Below are 24,862 nucleotides of genomic sequence, written 5' to 3' on the forward strand. Positions count from 1 at the left end.
AGGACTACCTGTAGAGTCATGACAGGAGCAACTCCCTTCATGTTGGCATATGGAGTAGAAGCAGTAGTTCTAGTGGAGATATCACATTCCTCTCCAAGAATTCAAACTTTCAATGCTGGGGAAAATGAGGAAGGACAAAGGTTGGCTCTGGATTTAATTGATGAAGTGCGAGATGAGGCACATGCAAAGATAGTAGAGTATCAGAAAAAAGCTTCGTTTTATTACAACCTAAGGGTTAAAGAAAGATTCTTCAAGCAAGGAGATTTGGTATTAAGGAAAGTAGAAGCTTCTGGTGTAGGACAGAAAGGGAAGCTTGCCCCGAATGGGGAAGGGCCATACAAAGTCAAGAGCGTTCAAGGTAGAGGAACCTATAAGCTGGAGACAATGGATGGTTTTGAAGTCCCAAGGACTTGGCATGCACAAAACCTGAAGGTTTACTATGTGTAGGGCAATTGAGTACGATTCTCACTTATCTGGATGACAAGTAGGTTGAAAAGCACCTTGAAGCTTTGCTTGCATAGGATTTTATATTCCAGTAGAAAATACATTGTCAGGTTACTATTATTAAGGGTCAAACCCATATTATGTAAGGTTTTGAAAAACCAGACTTCAAATTGAAGAGTTCGAAATTATTTCAACCTATGGTTTGAGTTGTATGGCCAATTAGTTCAGGTTTGAATGCATATCAAAGTATCGGAAAGATAAAGATATGAATAAGGAAAGTAGCATATAAAATAACCCCGGAGGGTAATAAGTTCTGATACAAATAAAAGTCCAGACATAAGTTAAGGATAAAATTACAGAATAGAAAAACTACTCCTCCATGCGGGAGCCTTCATTCTCTTGCTCCTTATCAGCGCCTTCAGCATCCTTCGTAGGAGAAGCGGGAGGAGAAGTAGTGTTAGGATCCAAGATGCGATCATCTGGCTGAGGGGAGTTGAAGAGGGCATCTATGCTGTCCTCCGACTCAGCCTGCTCGGGACTTATAAAGTCCTTAGGGTCGACTAAGCCCGGGTGCTTCTCAGAAACCGCCTTTACGGCCGCATCCCATCCCTGAGTAAACTGTAGGGAATAAAGACCCTCATCATGAATCTCCATGAGATTCTTAAACTTGTCAGAATCCATGTAGTCATCAATGAGCTTATCCTTATTGCTCCTAAGTTTCACCAGCTCAGAATGAGCCTTAGCCAGCTCCTCTTTCTTCGTGTCCAGCTTCTTCTCCAGGACCTTGGCTCTCTCTTCCCATTTTTTCATCTCCTTCTCAAACCCATCTGAGTTACCCTTCCAGGACCTAGCCTGGTGGAGGGCCGCCTGGAAGTAGGTATTACTCTGCAAAGAAATATGTATGAGTTAGCACAAGTTCGTTGAAATACGAGAAAATTGGGATTCAAAGAAAAAGAGAAAAAAGAAAGTTACCGCAGCTTGGGCTTGAGAACCCAGAAGCTCAATAGTCTCGATATCACTCCCCGTAACAATGTCAGTAAAGTCATGGGGAGTGATGGAATGGTACGACCAATCCTTAGCATGTTTGGTGGATCCAACCACCGTATCGCTCCTCCTGAAGCCCCACTTAGGCCTGAAGGAATGTGCCTTAAGTGGAGGATCCACATCGTCCCCCAACTCGACCACGGGGACGTGGGGCTTAAGAAAAGAAGGACCGTCAGGTTTGCTCCTGGGGTCCTTGTTTAGCTTGGCCCTCTTCTGGCGGCCTGATTCCCCTTCCTTGGGCCTGTTGACATTATTGATGGCCTCGCAAGCTGAAAAGGAAAGATAGAAAGAATATTAAATTGCAGGAGAGATAAAACGTTACAATTAAAGGGAAGGAAAAATGGTTATCCAGTTATAAATTTACCCTTATCACTGGCCTGAGAGAGACCAACTTTCTTCAGAGAAAACTCCTCTAAGAGGGTCCAGGTGTCTGTTTTCCCATCATCTGAAATTAAGGCTTGGTTGGCCACCTCCTCCTCATCAGATAATCTGATGCTACCTGGACTCCCATCTGACACTTTGCAAAAGGGCCTACGAAAGATTGTGGCCCAATCACCCCCAGCCCAGGTCAGCCTCACAAACTCGTCCCTCCATTTGGGGTTATTCTCAACTATGGAATTACTATCGAAGATATGAGGGATTTTGGGCCGTTGACGAATTAAAACCCAACCTGGTTGACTCATGGCGCTATTATAGAATTGGAAAACTTTCCTAAAGACAGCTACGGAAAGAGGAAAATTGTTTCTAAGACAAAGGACCATAAAACAGATAATGTTCCTCCAAGCGTTAGGAGGGAGTTGACAAGGGTTAATTTGTACATCTGCAAGTAAGCGAGGAATAAATTCATGGAATGGGAACCTGAGACCCGCTGTCAGGGCTCCTCGATAGATAAACAAAGTATCCCCATCCCAATTACAAGTCCTATCCCCAGGGGCGGCTGGAGTAATCCTAAGGTGGGGTGGAAGTCTGTACAGGGTGTTCATAGACTCTATCCTACCATCTAACTCATGAAAGGTGTTACCATGATTATACGAATCTAACTCAGATAGAGAGGGATATTCATCACCTCTCGAGTTAATCATATCAAGTAGGGAAGTATATGGAGATTGAATTTGAATGTTTGTACCTCTCTTAGAGACATTCATCTTCTGCAAACGAGCCAAGTCACGATCCGCCATTGATATGCTTCGGTTGAAGGCTTGAAACCCAGAAAAACCTGAGAAAGGTGGAGCTGCGGTGGCTGAGGTCGCCGGAAATCGCCTTCTCAAAGGGAGAACTCTAGAGAGATTTGTGAGAGAAAATGAGAAATGTGAAGTGAAGTGAGGATTCTCACTTCACACTACACTTATATAGGCGAAAAGCTCAGAATACGAGGCGTTTCTAGGCCCATTTAGCCAGGCCAACCTAAAAGCCCATCTACTAGAAATATCAGGAATAATCTAGAAGCTCCCGTGGAAAATGAAGGGTTGAAAATCGACCAGAATTTTAAAATGGTTCGATCAGAGTCCTAATCGACAAAGAAGAAAATCCTAATCGACACTTCAATCGATCAAGAGGGAAGAAACCTATTAAGTTCGATCAGATTCCTGATCGACGCCAAACAGTATCCTGATCGATACCTCATTCGAACAGGAGGAAAGAAATCCCCTAAGTTCGATCAGAGTCCTGATCGACCCCAAAAAGGATCCTGATCGATATCTCATTCGAGCAAGAAGGAAGAAAACCACTAAGATCGATCAAGAATTCTGGTCGATTATGCCCATGTTTCAATCGACTAGAGTGTCACTTTGAAGGCCAGTTCGATCAGAGTCCTGATCGAAATCGATCAGGAATCCTGGTCGATTCCGCATAGATCCTGATCGAAGATCCCATCGACCAGAATGTTACTTCCTGAGCTAGTTCGATCAGGATCCTGATCGAAATCGGTCAGGAATCCTGATCGATTTTTTATACATCCTGATCGATTTTAAGGCAGAAAATTAGGGAAAATCCAGAAATTAAGGATAAATCCCATAAAATTAGGATAAATCCCAGAAAATTAGGGAAAAATCCAGAAATTAGGGATAAATCCCAGAAAATTAGGGAAAAATCCAGAAATTAAGGATAAATCCTAGAAAATTAGGGAAAAATCCAGAAATTAAGGATAAATCCCAGAAAATTAGGGAAAAATCTAGAAAAATAGGGATAAATCCCAGAAATTAGGGAGAAATCCAGAAAAATAGGGATAAATCCCAGAAATTAAGGAAAAATCCAGAAAATTAAGGATAAATCCCGGAAAATTAGGGAAAATCCAGAAAATTAAGGATAAATCCCGGAAAATTAGGGAAAAATCCAGAAAATTAAGGATAAATCCCGGAAAATTAGGGGAAATCCAGAAATTGAGGGGAAAACCCTAGAATAAAAGGAATAGAAGTAAATCGTTGTAAACGTGTAGGTCGCTTCACACTTTACGCAGAACGATACCCAGTAAGGGAATAAATGAACTTAACTTTCGCGAAATCTTATACGGTTTCTCAAAAGTTGGGGGGCAAATGATAGGGATAAATAAATCCTGATTGTATAATTAAATATTGCATTAATGGGCTGCTGGGCCCAACAAGAGGATGTATGACGTTCAGATTAGAAAGGTTAAGCCTGATGGACCAGATCAGGCCTGATGGAATAAAGAAGGCCCAAAAGCCCTGATTATTAATTAATTTCGTAATTAATTAATAAGGGAAAAATCAGCCATTAAGATAAGTCCTAGTGAGGATATAAATCCTTGTAGATTGGCCTCAAGGGGACCTAAAAGGATAAGGAATCAGTTTCCTACTATCTAGGACTCCAAAGTCCATTCTAATTATGAGACTTGCCCACCAAGTCTCCTATACCAAGTCCAATTCAAGGACTCTCAACATCTATATAAGGGGTCTCGCCCCACAAATCAGAACTACATTTTTTGGCTTGATTCTCTAAATCACAGAGATACGTAGGCATCTCGTAAAAGCAGAATTAAGCTACGATACACGAGAGCAGCCATTAAAGGCCTTGAGCTCCGGAATCTTAGTAATAAATACAGCAAATAATAACCTTAGTTTTTTATCCATAACAATGATACAAGCTTGTACCCTAGAAATTGACATGTGCCTGTTGTGCTTTTCCTGTCTATTTTGCAACCTGCATAATCTGCATCTGAGTAGCCAATTAGATCAAAACCAGACTCTCTAGGGTACCAAATTCCTAGATTTGGAGTCCTCTTGAGATATCTGAAAATTCTTTTAATAGCCACTAAGTGAGATTCTTTAGGGTCAGCTTGAAATCTAGCACAGAGACATGTATAAAACATTATATCAGGTCTACTAGCAGTTAAATATAAAAGTGAGCCAACCATGCCTCTATAACTTGTAATATCCACAGACTTTTCAGCCTTGTTTAATTCAAGCTTAGTGGCAGTGGCCATGGGAGTTTTTGCAGGTGAACAATCCATTAAGTCAAACTTCTTTAAAAGATCATAAATATATTTAGTTTGACTAATGAAAATTCTACCACTAACTTGTTTAACTTGTAAACCAAGAAAGTAAGTTAGCTCTCCCGTCATGCTCATTTCATATTTACTTTGTATTAATTTAGCAAACTTTTTACAAAGCTTATCATCTGTAAATCCAAATATAATATCATCTACATAAATTTGTACAAGTATCTTAGAGCCATTAACATTTCTAAAGAAGAGAGTTTTGTCAACAGTACCTCTTGTGAAGTGATTATCTAGAAGGAACTTTGACAAAGTCTCATACCAGGCTCTAGGTGCTTGCTTTAGTCCATAGACTGCTTTCATCAGATAATACACATAGTCTGGAAAATTTGGATCTTCAAAACCTGGAGGTTGGTTTACATAAACTTCTTCCTCCAATTCCCCATTTAGAAATGCACTCTTGACATCCATTTGATAGACTTTGAAATTGGCATTAGCTGCATAGGCTAGAAAGATTCTGATGGCTTCAAGTCTGGCAACTGGAGCAAATGTTTCATCAAAATCTATTCCCTCTTGTTGAGAATAGCGTTTAGCAACCAATCTGGCTTTATTCCTTATGACAATGCCATTTTCATCCATCTTGTTTCTGAATACCCATTTTGTGTCAATAGAACTCTTGTTCTTTGGCTTGGGTACCAGCTTCCATACTTTGTTCCTCTCAAATTGGTTTAGCTCCTCTTGCATTGCTAAAATCCAATTTGGATCCAATAGAGCTTCTTCCACTCGCTTAGGTTCCTCCTGTGATAGAAAGCTACTATACAGACATTCATCTTGAGTAGCCCTTCTAGTTTGTACTTTTGATGTAGCATCACCAATGATCAGTTCAAAAGGGTGATTTTTGGTCCATTTCCTTTGAGGTGGTAGATTAGCCCTAGATGAGGTTGCCTCAGTATTGTCATGATGTGAGATAGAATGTTGATTTGTTGAAACTCCCCCTGAGTTGTTAATCCTTTGAAAGGAATTGGGAGCTCTATCAACTGATAAAGTGAATTGATTATCCGTTGACAGACTGTGATCAACGGATGCTTCATTATGAACTTCAACGGATGATGCACTTTGTCTTTCAACGGATGCTGCATTGCTTCTTTCAACGGAAGCTGAATTATGACTTTCAACGGATGTAGCATTCTGTGCATTATCCAAAGGCAGATTCTGAATTCTTCTTGAGATGCCTTCTTTATCATTCTCATCTTCACTATCATCACAGTATATCTCAATGTTGTCAAATTTGAGTCCTTCATGATGTCCCTCATCTGTTAGTCCATCAATCTTTTTATCATCAAACACAACATGTACAGATTCCATGATAATGTTGGTTCTTAGATTGTAGACCCTATATGATTTTCCAGCAGAATAACCAACAAATATTCCTTCATCAGCCTTTGCATCAAACTTCCCTTTGTGATCAGATTGATTCCTTAAGATGTAGCATTTGCAACCAAAGACATGTAGAAAGTTTAAAGTTGGTTTTCTTCTCTTGAATAATTGATAGGGAGTCATGCATTTTGCCTGATTGATTAGAGAAATATTCTGAGTGTAACATGCACAGTTAACAGCCTCAGCCCAAAAATAAGTTGGGAGTTTTGACTCTTCAAGCATTGTCCTTGCAGCTTCAATTAGTGATCTGTTCTTCCTTTCCACCACACCATTTTGTTTTGGAGTCCTTGGAGCTGAGAACTCATGCATGATCCCACTTTCTTCACAGAACAACTTCATGGTTGAATTCTTGAACTCAGTTCCATTGTCACTCCTAATATTCCTTACTTTGAAATCAGGATGATTGTTGACTTGCTTGATATGATTGATGATGATTTCACTAGCTTCATCCTTTGATCCAAGAAAATAAACCCATAAAAACTTTGAGAAATCATCTACAATCACTAGGCAGTATCTTTTCCTTGAAATTGACAATACATTGACTGGTCCAAAAAGATCCATGTGTAGAAGTTGTAGTGGTTCATCAATTGCAGATTCAAGCTTCTTACTGAATGATACTTTCTTTTGCTTTCCTTTCTGACAAGCATCACATAGTCCATCCCTTGTGAATTCCACTAGAGGCATTCCTCTAACTAAGTCCTTTTTGACTAGATCATTCATTGTCTTGAAATTCAAATGGGACAGCTTCTTGTGCCATAGCCAACTTTCAACTGGACTTGCTTTGCTGAGAAGACAAGTAATGGATTCTGCATCTGTAGAGTTGAAATCAGCTAAGTACAGATTCCCTTTTCTAACTCCAGTTAGAACCACTTTATTGTCCTTTTTACTTGTGACAATACAGGCTTCGGAATTGAAGGAAACAGTATTCCCTCTGTCACATAGTTGACTGATGCTCAATAAATTGTATTTGAGACCATCAACCAATGCAACTTCATCAATGATGACATTTTCTTTTGAAATCAAGCCATATCCCATAGTGAATCCTTTGCTGTCATCTCCAAAGGTTATGCTAGGGCCAGCTCTCTCCTTAAACTCTGTGAGCAGGGTGAAATCTCCTGTCATGTGTCTTGAACAACCACTGTCCAAGTACCATAGATTCCTTCTTTGTCCCTGCACACAACAAAATCAATCAAGTTGATTTTGGTACCCAAGTTTCCTTGGGTCCAGCCTTGTTAGTCTTTTTCCTAGACTTCATTCCTCCTGCATCTTTTGACTTAGGTAACTTTGGGTCAACCTTGGTCTCAGATGTGGTTGGCTGAAGTGTAGGGTTAGTCATAGAATCATTTAACACATTTGATTGAATTTGATAAGGCATAGGTTGTGCAAACATGTTATTCCACATAGGCATATTGTATGGCATTTGAGGCATACTAAATGCAGTAAAATAAGGATTGTTAATATATGGCATGTTTGCAAAATGTGCATGGGGATTCTGGTGAGACATAACAGGCATAGCATGCAGAGGTGACATAGACATGTTAGGCATGGAGGGATTTGAAGGCATGGGAGCATTTTTAACAGATTTGCAATTATCAGATAGGTGATTAACACTTTTACAATGCACACAACTTTTTCTAGGAGCATACTATCAAGTGTGTAATTGTTATGTTTATTAATCCCTACCTTCCCATTTCTTTTAGATTTTCTTTTAGTTTCCTTCTTATCCTCAACCAACTTAAGCCTATCTTTTAGCTGGTCTAAAGTCATGTGTCCTATATTCACCTTACTGACATCTCTGGATGTGCTAGCTCCTTCTTTGACAAAGTTCTTGAGAGTTGAATCATTCTTTTTATTGAGATTTTTATTTTTAAAAGAACTTGCCTGTTTTAATTGATGAGCCTTCAACGGATGCTCCTTTTCTTCCTTCAACGGATAACTTTCATCATCCGTTGATTCCACATCCGTTGACAATCCATCAATTAATCCTAACTCCTTTTTGTTTTTCTTCCAGGCATCCTCACAGAATGATTCAATTCCCTGAACCTTTGCAATCTGAACACTAACATCCCTAGATGTTTTCCAGGCCTTGATTACCTCTTGCTCACTTTCTAACTGTTTAGAAAGAATTTCTACTTTCTTAACAGCTTCTGCTAGTTCACTCTCAACAGTCAAGCATTTAAGTTTTTATCTTTTCAAGCTCAATTACCTGATCCTCTAACACAGCATTCCTATCACTTAAAAACACATTATTCTCCTTGATCCTAGAGTTTTCTTTTGCTAGTGATTTAAGGGAAACACGCAAATGATATAATTCATTGGTCATATCATTTATGGCTTCATTGCATTCATGTTTAGAAAGCTGAGAGAGATCAGTAGTAATTACCTGGTTGCTTGATGAACTAGTTTCATTTTCATCAGAATTAGCCATCAGGGCTAGGTTGACATATTCCACATCATCATCTTCATTTACCCCATCTGCTACCCAATCATCTTGAGTGAGAAAAGCTCTTTCCTTTTGTTTGAGCAAATCAAAATACTTCTTTTTGTAATCAACTTGCTCAAATTTCTTTTTCTCAGAATTTGGCTTCCTACACTCACTTGCAAAGTGTCCACTAATGCCACAGTTGTAATATTTGAACTTTGATTTGTCCACCATGTTTTTGTTTGGCTTAGTGAACTTTGTGTTTTTCCTGAACTTCATTTTTGCAAACCTCCTGGACAGAAAGGCTAAATGTTCTTCAATATCATCAGATTCATCCTGACTGGAATTGTCTTCATCCTCAGCAACTTGCTCTTTACCCTTGCTTGATTCTGATTTGCTTATGCCAATTTTGAGACTTGGCATTGTCTTCTCCTCATTCCTGGCTTCCATCTTCTCACTGTCAGCTACAATAGCAACTGTTCCTCCTTTTCTCTTTCCCTTTTCCAACAGCTCATCCTGCTCCATTTCAAGTTCATAAGTCTTCAGAATTCCATATAATCTTTCAAGTGTGAAGTTCTTATAATCTTGAGAATTTCTCAAAGAGACAGTCATGGGATTCCATTCCTTTGGCAGAGACCTAAGAAATTTTAAGTTGGAATCCTTGACTTGGTACACTCTACCATACAGCTTCAATCCATTCAACAGTTTCTGAAACCTGTTGAAGGTATCATTTAATGATTCACCTTCTTCAAAGTGAAAATATTCATACTGTTGAATAAGAAGCTGCATCTTGTTCTCTCTGACCTACTCAGTACCTTCACAGATGATTTGTACAGTATCCCAAACTTCCTTTGTAGTTTGGCTATTGATGACATTGTCAAACATATCTTGATCTAAGCCATTAAACAAAATGTTCATGGCTCTCTTATCCTTGCGGATTTCTTCCATGTCTTCCATAGTCCATTCTGCTTTTGGCTTGGGAATGGACTGTCCAACAGCAACTGTTGCAGTAGCAGCTGTGGCTACTTTGTGAGGGATGTGAGGACCATTTTCAATACAGTTGATGTAGCTTTCATCTTGAGAAAGAAGATGTAAATACATCTTCACTTTCCAGTGATGATAATTATCTTTTTCCAGGACTGGGATCTTTACACCAATATCCTTCCTACTCATGATGGTAGCAGGAGGATTCTTCTGTGCACTCATGATGTTAGCAAAATAGATCTTTAAACTCTTTATATGTTAAGAGCTTGCTCTGATACCAATTGTTATTCCCAGTGGACTAACAATGAGATTTACAGAAGGGGGGTTGAATGTAAATCTCAAAACTTTTTCAAGTTTTGAGCAGTTTCTAAGGCTAAGTGTTTGAGTGATCAAATGTGTGTGAATTGCTTGAAGCTGATACAGACAGATATATATTCAAACACAAATGTAATGAGCACAAAGAACTTCAAAACTTTTCTGGTGGATTTGTTGTTCCACCAGAGATGTGTTATTTCAGAAAATCTGTGATTCAAAGAATTAAATCACAGCTGCTTCCTAGTACAAACTAGATGATTTTCTCTTTTGATATTTCTAAACAGCTCAGGAAAATTCATGTCTAATTACTAGCTGCTACTTGGTTTATATATCACCAAGTTTACAAGTGAAGACAAACTGTAAAATACAGTTGAAAAGATTCTTCACATGTTTCTTCTTCATTTTTCTATCCAATGCAATCTAGGATAATCTGTAAATCTTTGAATACTTTCTTATTTGCATCAGAATGGAAATGCTGCATTTTTTTGATTCCTCCTAGAGGCTTCCACATTCCAGTAAGTCTCTGTCAACCCATGTGCCTCTGTCAGCTTGTGAATTGTCACTATCAACTGTTAATGAACTAAGCATCCGTTGAAGCTTTCATCCGTTGATGCCTTATCCGTTGAGGCTTTATCCGTTGAAGCTTTATCAGTTGATGCATTATCAGTTGAAGTCTTTATCCATTAAAGCACTTATCCGTTGATGGATATTATCCGTTGAAGCATTAGAGACATCCGTTGAAGCTTTGTTTCTTATCCGTTGAAGGTCTTTAATATCCGTTGACACTTCTTCACTTATACAAAATTACAAGGCATGAAATATTTACAATTAGCCCTCCTATTTGTACATCCATTAGTAGTCAACATGACTGATTATTTCCTAACAAAATCTAAGAATTACAGCTTGAAACCAGAGAGTGAAATGTGCTACACTACTAAACTTATTGCTAAGTAAACCTACTCCTTCAACGGATAGCCAAGATGGTCTTATCCGTTGAGGCTACAAACACTAGATTTCTACTTAAGTATTTTGCTTAACTTATCATCAAACTAATACACATATTCCTAACAGTTTCCAAGTAATTTCAAATCATATTCTTGTTCATATCATGTTTTAATATTTTGTGTTAATTCTTATATTTTGCCATGACTTAGTTATATATAATATTCATACCATGTCTTAGTCTTACTATATTACTCTCCCTACTGTTTATATTAATATTTGTTGGTCCTCTATATATATATATATATATATATATATATATATATATATATCAAATTGAGAACTCTGTGATGCTCTAAATAGCACACAGCTACTTTACAAGTGAACAAACAAACTATAGAGAAAATCTTAACTAGTACAGCTTTATCTATCTCTCTGAAAAATATGCTTGTTTAGTTAATTGTTCTACTTGCTACACTTGGTTTATATATCACCAAGTTACATGACAGTAAGACAAGATAATAAAACAAAATAATTCTAGTCTAATATCATGCTGCAACATTACTCTATCCAGCATCTTTGAATATCTTCACATTTGCATGGAAATGGTAATGCTTCTTTGTTCTCAAAATCCTACTTAACAGGCTGCCACATTCCTTTTGCAAACATCTGACGCATGTGACTGTGTTGTCATTATCAACAGCTATTTTGAATATGATCATCCGTCGGGATTATGTTGAACATCCATCGGGAATATGTTGATCATCCGTCGGGAGCCTTGTAGATCATCCATCGGGAGTCTATCTGTCACTTGACTCTATTTTACTTATACAAAATTACAAGCCATCTCATATTTACAATTAGTCAACCTATTCTGTATATCAATCTAGTAGTCAACATGATTTAGAGAATCCTACAGAATCTACTAGACTAAAATATGTTGCTTGTAGAAATGTGCTAAAGTACTTATTTGTTACATATGCTACACTCTCGATGGATGTTAAATTGTCATCCATCGGGACTATAAAGTTCATCCGTTGGGACTGTATTAGAACATCCGTCGAGAGCTACAAAATTCACTAAGTTAAATCTACTAAGGTATTTTTCTTAACTTATAATTAAGTTCTCAACATATTCCTAACAAGTTCAAAGAACTGATGTGGTAGCATAGTGGATTAGAATAATGAATTAGCCTATGTATGTGTATGCATGGCAGGAAAATGCATAGTACAGATTTTAAATGCAAAGCAGATATGGATGACCTCATGTAAGTTTGTCAACAAGCTACTCAAGTAATAAGCACAGAAAGCACAGGCAATGTCTTACTTAGACACTTACTTCCAATTTTATTTAAAGATTATGTTGACTTCTACTAACTGCATTTTAGTTTTGGTTATTTTTATATGATATCATTTATCAAGAAGATATGCAGTGCTTATGTATGCAAGGTATGTGCAGAGAGTTCAAGAAATAGAACTCTCAAGGTTGTGCATATGTATTTAATGAATCATGCATTAAAGAACCATGAGTGTTCATTAATATATTCCCTTTATAAACAAAAGAGTGCTAAAAAGAATAGATATTATACAAAGGGACAGAGGTTCATTAAATAGGTGCAGCCACTTTGTAAAATTGTGAATTAAATGTCCAAGACTCAATTGTTCATGATTGATGTGACCGATTTTAGATTCTTTTAGACCATTTAATTTCCACTCATATAAATATCAGCAACCAAATAACAATTGTAAACATTCATACACTCATATAGAAGATGCCAACAACCAAATAAAGCCAGAAAATAGCTTCTCATAAGTAAAAGATGCAAAAATGATCTTAGTTTCTATTTGTGGTCGTTTCACCGGTGATCCAGATACTGGGATTCTCAAAGGGATTCCCAACCAGGTCTTAGTATCAGGGCATTGTGTGTGTGTGTGATTTATACTACATGAGGAATGCAATATTCACTCTTGATAAATCAGCAAATAATTTTAACAAGTCTACTCAGCCAAGTAAACAAAAACTCATGACATATAGCAAAAACTTTGAGTACTACACATAACCGTTTTAAGTTAATTATCATTCCATTGTGTTATCAAAAATTCACATTTGATTTATTCAAAAAAAATCAATCACTTAAGTTTAACTTTAATATTAATATACTACTCACTATATTTCATCAAGACATGTTATAAACTATTGTAATTCATAGAGTCAAGAAGCAGTAGCTCAGATACATAACACATCACAGAGAACTCTCATAATTATCTCATTTTAAATAGGCAGTTAAGATAGACAATCACTGATCTGATTAAAGTTCATACCATAAGTATTATTACTTCACAGTTGTTTAGAATCTATTAATCAACCATCAAACAATTATAGTATCCTGATTCATATTTTTAGTTTATCTTTTTAAGTAAGCAAGACTCATCATATATGTTTAAATGATTAACAAATGATCATGTTTATTCCAACAGTCCATAGCCTTGAAGCAAAGAATTCAAATTAAGTTAAACTGGTTTAGTAATTTAGTCCATTAAAATTTCATGCACCAGAATTAATAGCAAATAACTTCTGACCCTTTTTTTAAAAAAAAACAAACTGATTCATCACTTAATCAAATTAAGTACAAATGATCCCATAAATACATAACTGATATCTCAGATAATCTAACAAAATCGAGTTCAATCATTTAAGTTAGGATAAATCTAATCAATACACTGCTGATAAATCAAATAATCCAACACAAATTGAATTCTACATTTAAATCAAGATGAATCTATCAATACACTGTTGATAACTTCAAATAATCCAACATAAATCGAGTTCAACATTTAAATCAAGATGAATCTATCAATACACCATTGATAACTCAGATAATTCAACAAAATCGAATTTAATCGAATGAATGAAAAAGATTTCATCAATACACAGTTAATAACTCAGATAAACACTAAACCAGTTCATGCACAGGGATTAAAATCATTTAAACCAAAAATAACTTTGTTTAATTTAATTAAAACATCGAATTAGAACTCAAACAACCAAGCAATCCAAAGTTCAATCATCAAAATAGTTTATTTCGAATAATCCAAATAGTCACGCAATAATCAACTTCGAATTAAAAGATGTACCTGAGTCCATGGCCTTGAAGCATTCATGGATACTTACCTGACTCAACTCGTATGACCCCGAGTTGAGCGACTCGGTGAGTTAACTTGGTAACTCGTCCAAGTTTACTCAACTGAGTCGAGCCGATTCCTTCACCAAACTTTTACTTTTCTCCTCGATCTATCACTCTTATGTTCTTGTTCTTCGTTTATCCTGCAAAAAGTGCGCAAACCATCGAGTTAGGGTTTGAAAAATTAACCTATTAAAAAATGTATATATATATATATATAAGTGTGTGTGTGTGTATATTTCGATTCAAAACCCTAGTTCAATCGATTTGAACTCGAGTAAATTAATCGAAATCACTTCGATTTGCCCAACCATAAACTTCGATTTAATCAATTTATGATTAAATCGTTTAATAATATATGTATAGCATCTGAAAAATGAGGTTTGATTGTGTTTTGAATGAAAGAAGTCGATGAACTCATCGGAAAAGTGAGAACGGCAGCTAGGGTTTCTGAGAGAAAAATGATAGAGAAAGAGGCGAGAGGAGATATTGAGTGAACAGTGTAAGCCCTAAATGGGTGTATATATATTTATGTATTCTAACGGTTAGGATTAGATCTTGATAGAATTGAACGGTATAGATTTTAGGGTTAAAAACTGGGCTGGGTTGTTTAAATGGGCTGAAAACAAATTTGAAGCCCGAATATTTTTAAAGGGTTATAGATTTATTTGTCAAATGGGCTGGGCTTATGACTAAATAAAATAGAAAATAATTTTTATTTTTAGAAAATAATTAAAAACTATTTTCGAATTAATATATATATTTATATATATGTATATATCTAGAGAATAATTTTGATATTTTAATGAGTAATAATATTTAATTTATTTTAAAATAAATTTCTTTTCAATGCACTTAGTCCATTTAATTTCTCAAACTCCGATCAATATATAATATTGATAAATTTGAATTATTGAGATAATTAACAGATAGTAGAAAAGAATTTTTTTTAAAATAGATATATATAAATGTTTACCCATAATATAAATAATATATTTAGAGAACATATTATTTATTTTAAATATTCCAACATTCCTAAATCCCAACGGAGTTTAGTGAATCTGTCAGAATTTAACGGTTTTGTAAAGATGTCAGCGATGTTATACTCAGTTTCAATATGAGTCATTTTTATATCGCCTTTGTTGGCATGATCATGTAAAAATTGATGTCTCACATCTATGTGTTTGGATCTAGAGTGCAGCACGGGATTTTTACTTAAATCATTAGCACTCGTATTATCACATAAAACAGAGATTACATCAAATTTTGTGTTATAGTCTGCCAATGTGTGTTTCATCCACAATATTTGTGCACAACATTTGGCAGCAGCTATATACTCAGCTTCACTGGTGGATATAGATACGGAGTTTTGTTTCTTTGCAAACCATGAAACTAAACATCCACTCAGAAACTGACACGTACCACTTGTACTTTTTCTGTCGACTAAATGTCCAGCGTAGTCTGAATCAGAATAATAAGTCAAGTCAAATGGTATTCCTTTAGGATACCAAAGACCAATATTCGTGGTTCCTTTAAGATATCTCAGTATCCTTTTTACTGCGGATAAGTGAGATTCTTTTGGTGTTACTTGAAATCAAGCACATTTGCAAACACTATATTGTATATCGGGTTGACTTGCGGTAATATATAATAAGCTACCAATCATTCCTCGATATTTCTTAGTGTCAACGGGAATTCCTTTGGGATCATACGTTATTTTGTTAGATACTGACATAGGTGTGGAAATTGGTTTGCAATTTTCCGTTTCAAATTTCTTTAGCATTTCATTATAATATTTTGATTGTGAAATATGAATGCCCTCGTCAGATTGTCTTATTTGCAATCTTAAAAAGAAATTTAATTCACCCATCATACTCATCTCAAATTCTTTGCTCATATAGACAGAGAATTCTTTACATAGTACATTATTTGTTGAACCAAATATGATGTCATCTACGTATATTTGTACAAGCAAGATATCATTTGTTTCTTATCTTGTGAATAAGGTTTTATCAGCCGTTCCCATTTTAAAATTATTTTCTAACAGGAATTTGCTAACCTTTCATACCAGGCTCTTGGGGCTTGTTTTAATACGTATAGAGCGTTGTATAATTTGTATACATATTCCGGATGTGTTGCATTCTCAATGTCGGGAGGTTGTTTAACATATACTTCTTCTTCTAGTATCCCGTTTAAGAATGCAAATTTTACATCCATTTGATATACTTTAAAGTCTTATGACATGCAAAAGCTAATAGCATTCGAATTGACTCAATTCGTGCTACTGGTGCATATATTTCATCAAAGTCTATACCTTACATTTGAGTATAGCCTTGTGCAACCAGTCTAGCTTTATTTCGAACAACAGTTCCATTTTCATCTAACTTATTTTTAAATACCCATTTAGTTCCAATTATGGAAGTATCTTTGGGTTTTGGAACAAGTTCCCAAACTTTGCTACGAGAGAATTGGGTTAATTCTTCTTGAATTGCAGAGATCCAATCTTCGTCTAACAAAGCTTCTTTAGCGGTCTTAGGTTCTATTTGTGATAGAAAACTAAGGTGATTCACAACATTTGAACTTGTGACCGCGTTTGAACTCCTTTACTTAAGTCTCCTAGAACATTGTCCAAAGGATGACTTCTAATGTTTGGAACATATTTAGGTAGTTCAATATATGTTTCTAACAATTCTGGTGGATTTGTTGGGGATGATGAGCCAAAATCCACATTTTCGAATAGTCGAATAATATTCTCAATATTGTCTTGTGTGACATCTTCTTTGTCTACAAGATCTTTGTATTTAAGTGATGGTTTTGATTCATCAAACGCTATGTTCATTGATTCTTCCACCACTAGAGAATTTAAATTAAATACTCTATAAGCATTGCTATTTGTTGAATATCCAAGAAATATACCTTCGTTTGATTTTGGATCAAATTTTGTAAGGTAATCTTTGGAGTTTAATATATAGCATTTACTTCCAAATACTCTAAAGTAATTAACTTTAGGAGTTTTACCAAAATAAAGCTTATATGGAGTCTTTTGAATTATAGGTCTTAATAAGACTCTATTTAGTATATGGCATGCAGTAGATGTGACGGCCTCAACCCTGGGGTCAGGAGTTGACGTCACCAAACACAATTACCAAAATATAAACAACAAGATTATTATTAAAATATACTAACTTGACCCCAAACCAAGATCTGATCCTGGTTCAAGTATGATTCAGGTTCACATTATTACAAACCATTTATTCAACATCTAACACACTCTAACTTTATTCAGCAACTCATAAGACCTCATGGTCTGACATAAACTACCTCAGAGGAGCCGGGTCCTGAAGGGGCGGGAACATGGGTATGTTTGACTGGTCTTCTAGGCATCTGCGAGATATACATAACAGTTTGCAAGGGTGAGCATAATCGCTCAGCAGTACCAACATATGAATAACGGAATTAAAACAGTAATGTAACAATAATAGGAATAGAGCTGTAATCATGATATCAACATTATATAATAAAAATCAAAGATAACTGGATATCAATAACTAGCATGCTTTATCAAAACAACGTAGTAGTGTGCTGTGTAAATACCAGAGTCCAATTTTAGCATGCTATTCATATTTATAAAACCGCTGTATCAACTACTTATACTCTTACGGGAATCACAAATCCAAATCAGATAGATAACGGATATGTGAAGACAACTGACCAGGCTATCAACACCAGACGGCTCTAACTGCCATCCCATTTACCTGTTCCGGAACTCAGAGACTAGCTAGGTCTCTGACCTGCTGGACTAATTGGTTATATAATGCGCGCAACCGAATTAGCCTCTTACGCCACCTCAATAGGCCTACTCTGGCCCCTATGTAACCCATATCTAATCATTTTATCCAATTTTCAAAATACTTGTACATATCTCATTTTCAAAACCATTTATTTAACCAGCACACATATAAAATCCAGTTCGCAATTCATTTCATTTGAGATAGGTACCTTTCGAAGTTACTTTTCCCCAAAATAATTTGAAAATAGTGATTTATAACTATAGGGGATACGTAACTTAAAACGTTTCTGTTCCATTACGAGAATAAAACATTTAGCTATTCATACGTACTGAACCATAAAAGAATGGTCAGGGGTACTTGCCTTGCAACGCTTTACAAAACCCTAAGTAGCTTTCACGCTGACTTCGGTCTTGGGGAAACTCGACTGGGATCTACAAATACAGAGTACCCTAATTAGTTATACCGACATGCTTGATATCCTCAAATCCTAATAACCCAATCCGATAACCCGACTCGTATAGTTATTATACACATAATCACGTAATCACGTAACCCGAACACAAATAGGGGTAACATGTATAATATAAATACGTACGTTTACAAATACATTTTTAGAAAATTTTGGCAGCAACTCCTTTGTTTATAAGACTACCCGTCGATCGTGATCGACGTCCAAATTTCACAACAATTCACAATCTCAATTCGCAACACCATTTCATAACGTATACCACAATACAATTCGTAATTAATTATTTAAATCCGAAAGTATTTTTCGTAAATCATTTTATTTATTAAAAACATTTAGGAATCAGAACATCATCATCACCATCCACCGTTGACTCGCCGAAGTTCATCGTCAACGGCGGTACAATTTATTGGTCCCGTTATGTTACGGGTTTCCAAATAAATTACACTGATTTATTCGACTAAAATTAATAGCACTAAATTATTTATATCACGAACTGTAATCATAATTCCCTAAAATTAATCAAGTAATACGAATTAATTCAAACCAATCGAACCAAATACAAATAACAGAACAGGGCAGCACGCGTGGAACACGCCACCATCGAACAGCAGCAAACAACCAGCAAACACAAGGATGGTCGGAAAAAGACACAGCCACACCACACATACACAACACCAACGTACACACACACAGTCATAACACATATCACACACATATATACACAAGGCATATATATACATATATATGCATGCAACAAAATAGACAGCCAAGCCAAACATAAGCGGCGGCTCACCGGAAATAAGCGACCGGAACGAGCAACAGGAAGAAGAACGAAGAGAGGAGGAGGATCGAGACAAGAGAGAGAGAGAGAGACAACACAGCCGAGGAATAAAAAGAAAAGGGGAATCCCCCTTGTGGTTTATTTATTTTTTCGTTAACTCCCCTCCTGACACGTATCAAACAAGTAACGAAAAATCAACACGTGTCATGCTGCAGCGCTTTGCCCCGAGAATTTTAAAATTAATGAATCTAGGCTTACGAAAAATGATTTCAGAAAATTATGAAAATAATATCAAAATGTCATAAATAACCCGAAGTTTACAAAAACATAATTTTTGAAATTTTGAAAATAATTCTTAAGGTTTGGTACCTGGTTTTTAACAAATAACGAAACGACGCGCGGTGAAACAAATCCCGAAAATTTCCAAAAAAAATTAAAATTCTCTGAATAATACGAACTTAATAAAATATAAGTTTCATGATTTTCGAAGATTTCCTGAATTAAATATGGATTTTACCAATAAACACTCACCTAAAAATAAATAATTAATAAAATATTGATTTCTCAATTTTATAAAGTCCTAAAAATAATTATTGAAATTATAAGACTATAAAACCAATTTTAGAAATCATCCAAATATTTATGGAATTAAAACTGCAATAAAATCACTTTTACAAGCGAAATAAAATCGCATAACTCACTAATAAATCACACAATTCAATCCTACATATCAACAGATCACAAATAATTAAATAACAATCAATAACTGCTGCCAAAACCATTACACACATTTTATTTAATTATTTAAACCTTTATTACACTTTGAATATAATAAAAATAAAAAAAATATACACGAGTCGTTATAGTAGACATTGACTCGGCCCAAAAATATTTAGGACGACGATATTCATTTATCATTGTATTTGCCATTTCTTGTAATGTTCTGTTCTTCCTTTCAACTACTCCGTTAGATTGAGGAGTATAAGGAGCAGAAAAGTTATGAGTGATACCGTTAGTTTCACAAAAATTTGTAAAGTTTAAATTTTCAAATTTTTTACCATGATCAGTCCTTATATAGACTATGGTATTATTTTGTTGGTTTTGAATTCTTTTGCATAGAGAAGAAAAAGATTCAAAATCATCACTTTTGGTTTTGAGGAATTATGTCCACGTAAATCGTGAATAGTCATCAACAACTACCAAAGTATATGAACATCCTCCGAGACTTTGTACTGGGACTGGACTGATAAGATCCATGTGTAAAAGCTCAAGAGGTCGTGAGGTAGATACCATAAATTTTGCTTTGTGAGAGGCTCGTATTTGTTTGCCAATTTCACAAGCTTCACATATGTGATCCTTTTTATAATTGAATTTTTGTATTCCTCGTACATGTTCTTTAGTTGATATATTTTTAATCAACTTCATGTTTGCGTGTCCTAATCTTCGATGCCACAACCAAGGGTCATCTATAGTGGTGATTAGGCATATATTAACATGCTTACTCATGTCACATGTATAGACATTTTTGTCTCGAGGACACGTGAGGACTAATTTTCTAATCTTTGTTAAGAATAGAACAATGAGTAGGATATAAAATTACCTTATTTCCATTATCGCAAAGTTGACTTATCGAGAGAAGGTTGTACTTTAGTCCCGTGATTAGTTGTACGTCGGATATCTTGAAGTGCTCATTCCTGATGTCACCGATGCCAATAATTATACCTTTATTGTTATATCCGAACGTGACACTTCCAGCAGTGACCTTTTTAATATTGTTCAAGAGTGACTTATTACCGGTCATATGTCTCGAACATCCACTATCAAGGTACCACAAGTCTTGCTTAGCAATAAGGAACACCTACAAAATAGATCAATTAAATACATAAGTACCCTTTTATCTTCAGGGTCCTGGGGTTAGTATATCATAAACAACATTTGAATTTGCATGGAAAAATCTAGGCATTGGATAAGCATTGTTATTCACATAGAGATTTCTAGATGCATCATTCCTAATATTGTAAAGTGTTCTCGTGGATATGTGGTATTTAATTTTGATCTTCTTATACTAGCATAATTTTTAGAGTTTCCATGTTGATATATATCATGCTTCTATCATTTGGATAAAATACATTATTTCTAGGAAAGATGCAATGATATTTTGGTTTATTATCTTCAAACCTGATAGGTGGTTTAAAGAATTGAGATCTAGGTTGCCTTTGATTATTATTAGCTACCTTAGAATGGAATATATTCTTTTCAATATTTTTGGATGACTTATATCCTTTTTGAACCCATATATGCTTTCCTTTAAATTCACCACATTTAAATTTACAATATGAAACGGTATGTTTGTGTCAATTACAAAAAGAACATGTAAATGAAGGTGATTTATGAGCATTACTTTTAGTTGGTTCATGGTGTTGAACAAACTTTCTTTAATTGAACATTTTTATCATATCCAAAACCTCACTACGCCATAAGTGCTCAAATGCTATGCTCTTCAGTTGTTGCCTTATGTCAAAAAAGCGTTGCATTTTCAATAATACAACACCAAGGGGCGTTACATGTGCTGCCGTTGTATTAGAGGCCTAATACAACGCTTTTTGGGGGTCTACAACAACACTAATAAGCATTGCCTAATAGATGTAATGCAATAGTATATACATCAAATACAACACCAAAAAGTGTTGGCTCTGACATAAGCTGGAAGTAAGACTCCATGTGTGGGGCCCACATTAAGGCCACGTCAGCACGTGACACGTGGATGCCACGTCAGCAGTGGGCCCCACACAAGCACCACGTCAGTAGTGGGCCCCACTAATAATGCCACATAAGTTGTGAGGCCCACATGCCACGTCAGCAGCAGTCCACATGCCACGTCACTGGTATGTAATGTAACGCTTTTTATCAACTTTTAGGACAGTAAAACATAATTAAAAGCAACGCTTATATAGCTAATGCAACACCACAATATCCGGTAAAAACATTACTATTACTTTATAATGCAACACCCAGATATCAAATGCAATGCTTTAATTAAAAATTTGGCAAGATAATATTTCATAATTATAGAAGCCCATGAAAATTATCCTAATAACCATTCAACAATTTCTACTAGCCATCCAAAACATCATCCAACAACCCTATTACAAGTTTCATCCACAAAATACATCAAACAACCCCAACATCATACTAACTACTAAATTCATTACAAGTTATTTGATGTGCCAAAAAGATACTATTACAATTGCAGCTAGAGCTATTACAATTGGTGGGGCATCAAATGCCCTTAATGTAAGAAATTGTTCTACTGGTACATGAATTGGTGAATCCTGCAAATCAGAAATAAGACAAAGGTTTCAATAATATCACTGTATCATCTCCAATTAAAACACATATAAATATTATCCATTAGTTCTGGCCGATGTAATACATAATTGTGGATCTCTTTCCCGAAATGATGAGCAGCATCCTCTTCTACACTAGCACAAACAGGAAGAATATTGGCAATAGTTGCACAATTTGGTACAACAGACTCTTTTAGCATCCAGTAGAACAGTTTAAATGCCTCTCCTGTAAATTTGTTTTCTGCAAACCCTGAAATCATAGCATTCCATGAAACAACATCTTTTTCAGTGATAATATGAAATACGGCAATTGCATCATCACAGATAAGACCAAATTTTGCATATATAGAGACCAGTAAATTTCCTACCAGGGTATCTAATTCTAATCCATTTTTTATCGTATAAGAATGTACTGAACCCAGAGCTCTTGCACGAGCACAAACAGGAAGAATGATATCAATAGTGACAGAGGTAGGTTTAAGGTCCTCAGCAGAATGCATTTTGAAAAACAATCTCATCACGTCACTGTCATGAATCCGGGACCCCGAAAACCCAGATAAAACAATGTTCCAGGTCACTGCATCATTGATTTTATTTTTCCTGAACAGTTTTACGCAGTCATCAAAAACATTACATTTAGCATACATGTTAAGAAGCGCCTTGCGGACAAAGTGGCAGGAAATATGACCTAGCTTAACAACCTTACTATGAAGGTTTTTATATCTCACTCTGATCTGACTGACCCTATAACAGATATTACTACAGATTAAAGATCCAATCCTAGAATTATGCAGTTACAATTGTGACCAGGCATGTAAAATTCTAGTACATATATCATGTAAACAAAAATATATGACCTGTGGATTTTTATGATTCATCTAGCAACTTGCAAATCTGCTTTTTGTTTTAAAGCTACAAACAACACAATTTTTTTTAAAGTTTCACTAAAGGTGGCCTAATTATATTCAACCTCTTGTTATTGAAGAGAAGGTATCCGCTCCACCATTCGTTACCAAGATAACAGGGAATTTGCTGGGCTACTTACCCAAATGTATTTTTTTATTTTAAATAACCAGCCCTTAATATATTTGCAAAAAAAAAATTTAGTTGTTGATATTCTACCAAATAACATAGAAGAAGAGGAAAAGAAAATAAAGTATTGTCGTTACCTGTAAGGGGGTAACTTTTGCCCTGAATATGCTCAGAAAGCAAGCACAGGGGAGTATGAGAGTCTACAAAATAAATTTCTATTAACAATGATAGTATTTTATATCCAAATGGAAAAAAATACTTAAAAGGAAAATATAAGTTATTGCTTATGAAATAAGAGAAAACTTACAACTAGCATTGTTAGTAAAGATCCGATCAATGACATCACCAGCCCTGCAAAATTTAAAATTGAGATACTCTAGTTTCTAACATATATGTATCCATGTGTGTAAATACTAAAATTTTAAAAGAGGGTAGAGTGGTTATTCTAAGAACTAACAAATTTCTGCTATCAATATGTTACATGTCCATTCTATTTGTTATACTCTTTGAGTGTAAATGGTGAAGTAGTGTTGTGGATAAAAAACTCAGATTATTACTTGCTGTATTTAATACTAAGATTCGGGAGCTCAAGGCTTTTAATGGCTGCTCTCGTGTTTCGTAGCTTAATTCTGCCTTTACGAGATGCCTACGTATCTCTGTGAATTAGAGAATCAAGCCAAAAAACGTAGTTCTGATTGGTGGGGGTGAGACCCCTTATATAGATGTTGGGAGTCCTTGAATTGGACTTGGTATAGGAGACTTGGTGGGCAAGTCTCATAATTAGAATGGACTTTGGAGTCCTAGGTAGTAGGAAACTGATTCCTTATCCTTTTAGGTCCCCTTGAGGCTAATCTCCAAGGATTTATATCCTTATCAGGACTCTTTTCAACATCTGATTTGTCCCTTATTAATTAATTACGAAATTAATTAATAATCAGGGCTTTTGGGCCTTTTTTATTCCATCAGGCCGGATCTGGTCCATCAGGCTTAACCTTTCTGGTCTGAGTATCATATATCTTTTTATTGGGCCTAGCAGCCCACAGTTAGTACAATTAATGCAGTATTTAATTATACAATCATAATTTATTTATCCCTATCATTTGCCCCCCAACTTTTGGGAAACATTGATTAGGTTTCGCAGAAGTTAAGTCTATTTGTTCCCTTACAGGTTTCGTTTTTTCGTAAAGTGTGGAGCGACCTACATATTTACAATGAATTTTTC

General features: G+C 35.6%; 1 long non-coding RNA gene across 1 annotated transcript; it reads right to left on the reverse strand.

Annotated features, from left to right (window-relative positions):
• Positions 1-23,044: 23,044 nt before the first annotated feature.
• On the reverse strand, positions 23,045-24,048 carry LOC141720180 (uncharacterized). Its single transcript, XR_012574222.1, has 3 exons — positions 23,948-24,048; positions 23,778-23,840; positions 23,045-23,208 (listed from the first exon to the last, which is right to left on the reverse strand). It is a non-coding gene; the product is annotated as an uncharacterized LOC141720180 (long non-coding RNA).
• Between the last annotated feature and the right edge of the window lie 814 nt (positions 24,049-24,862).

This window comes from Apium graveolens, chromosome 1, assembly GCF_009905375.1.
Source record: "Apium graveolens cultivar Ventura chromosome 1, ASM990537v1, whole genome shotgun sequence".
NCBI classification, from domain to species: domain Eukaryota; kingdom Viridiplantae; phylum Streptophyta; class Magnoliopsida; order Apiales; family Apiaceae; genus Apium; species Apium graveolens.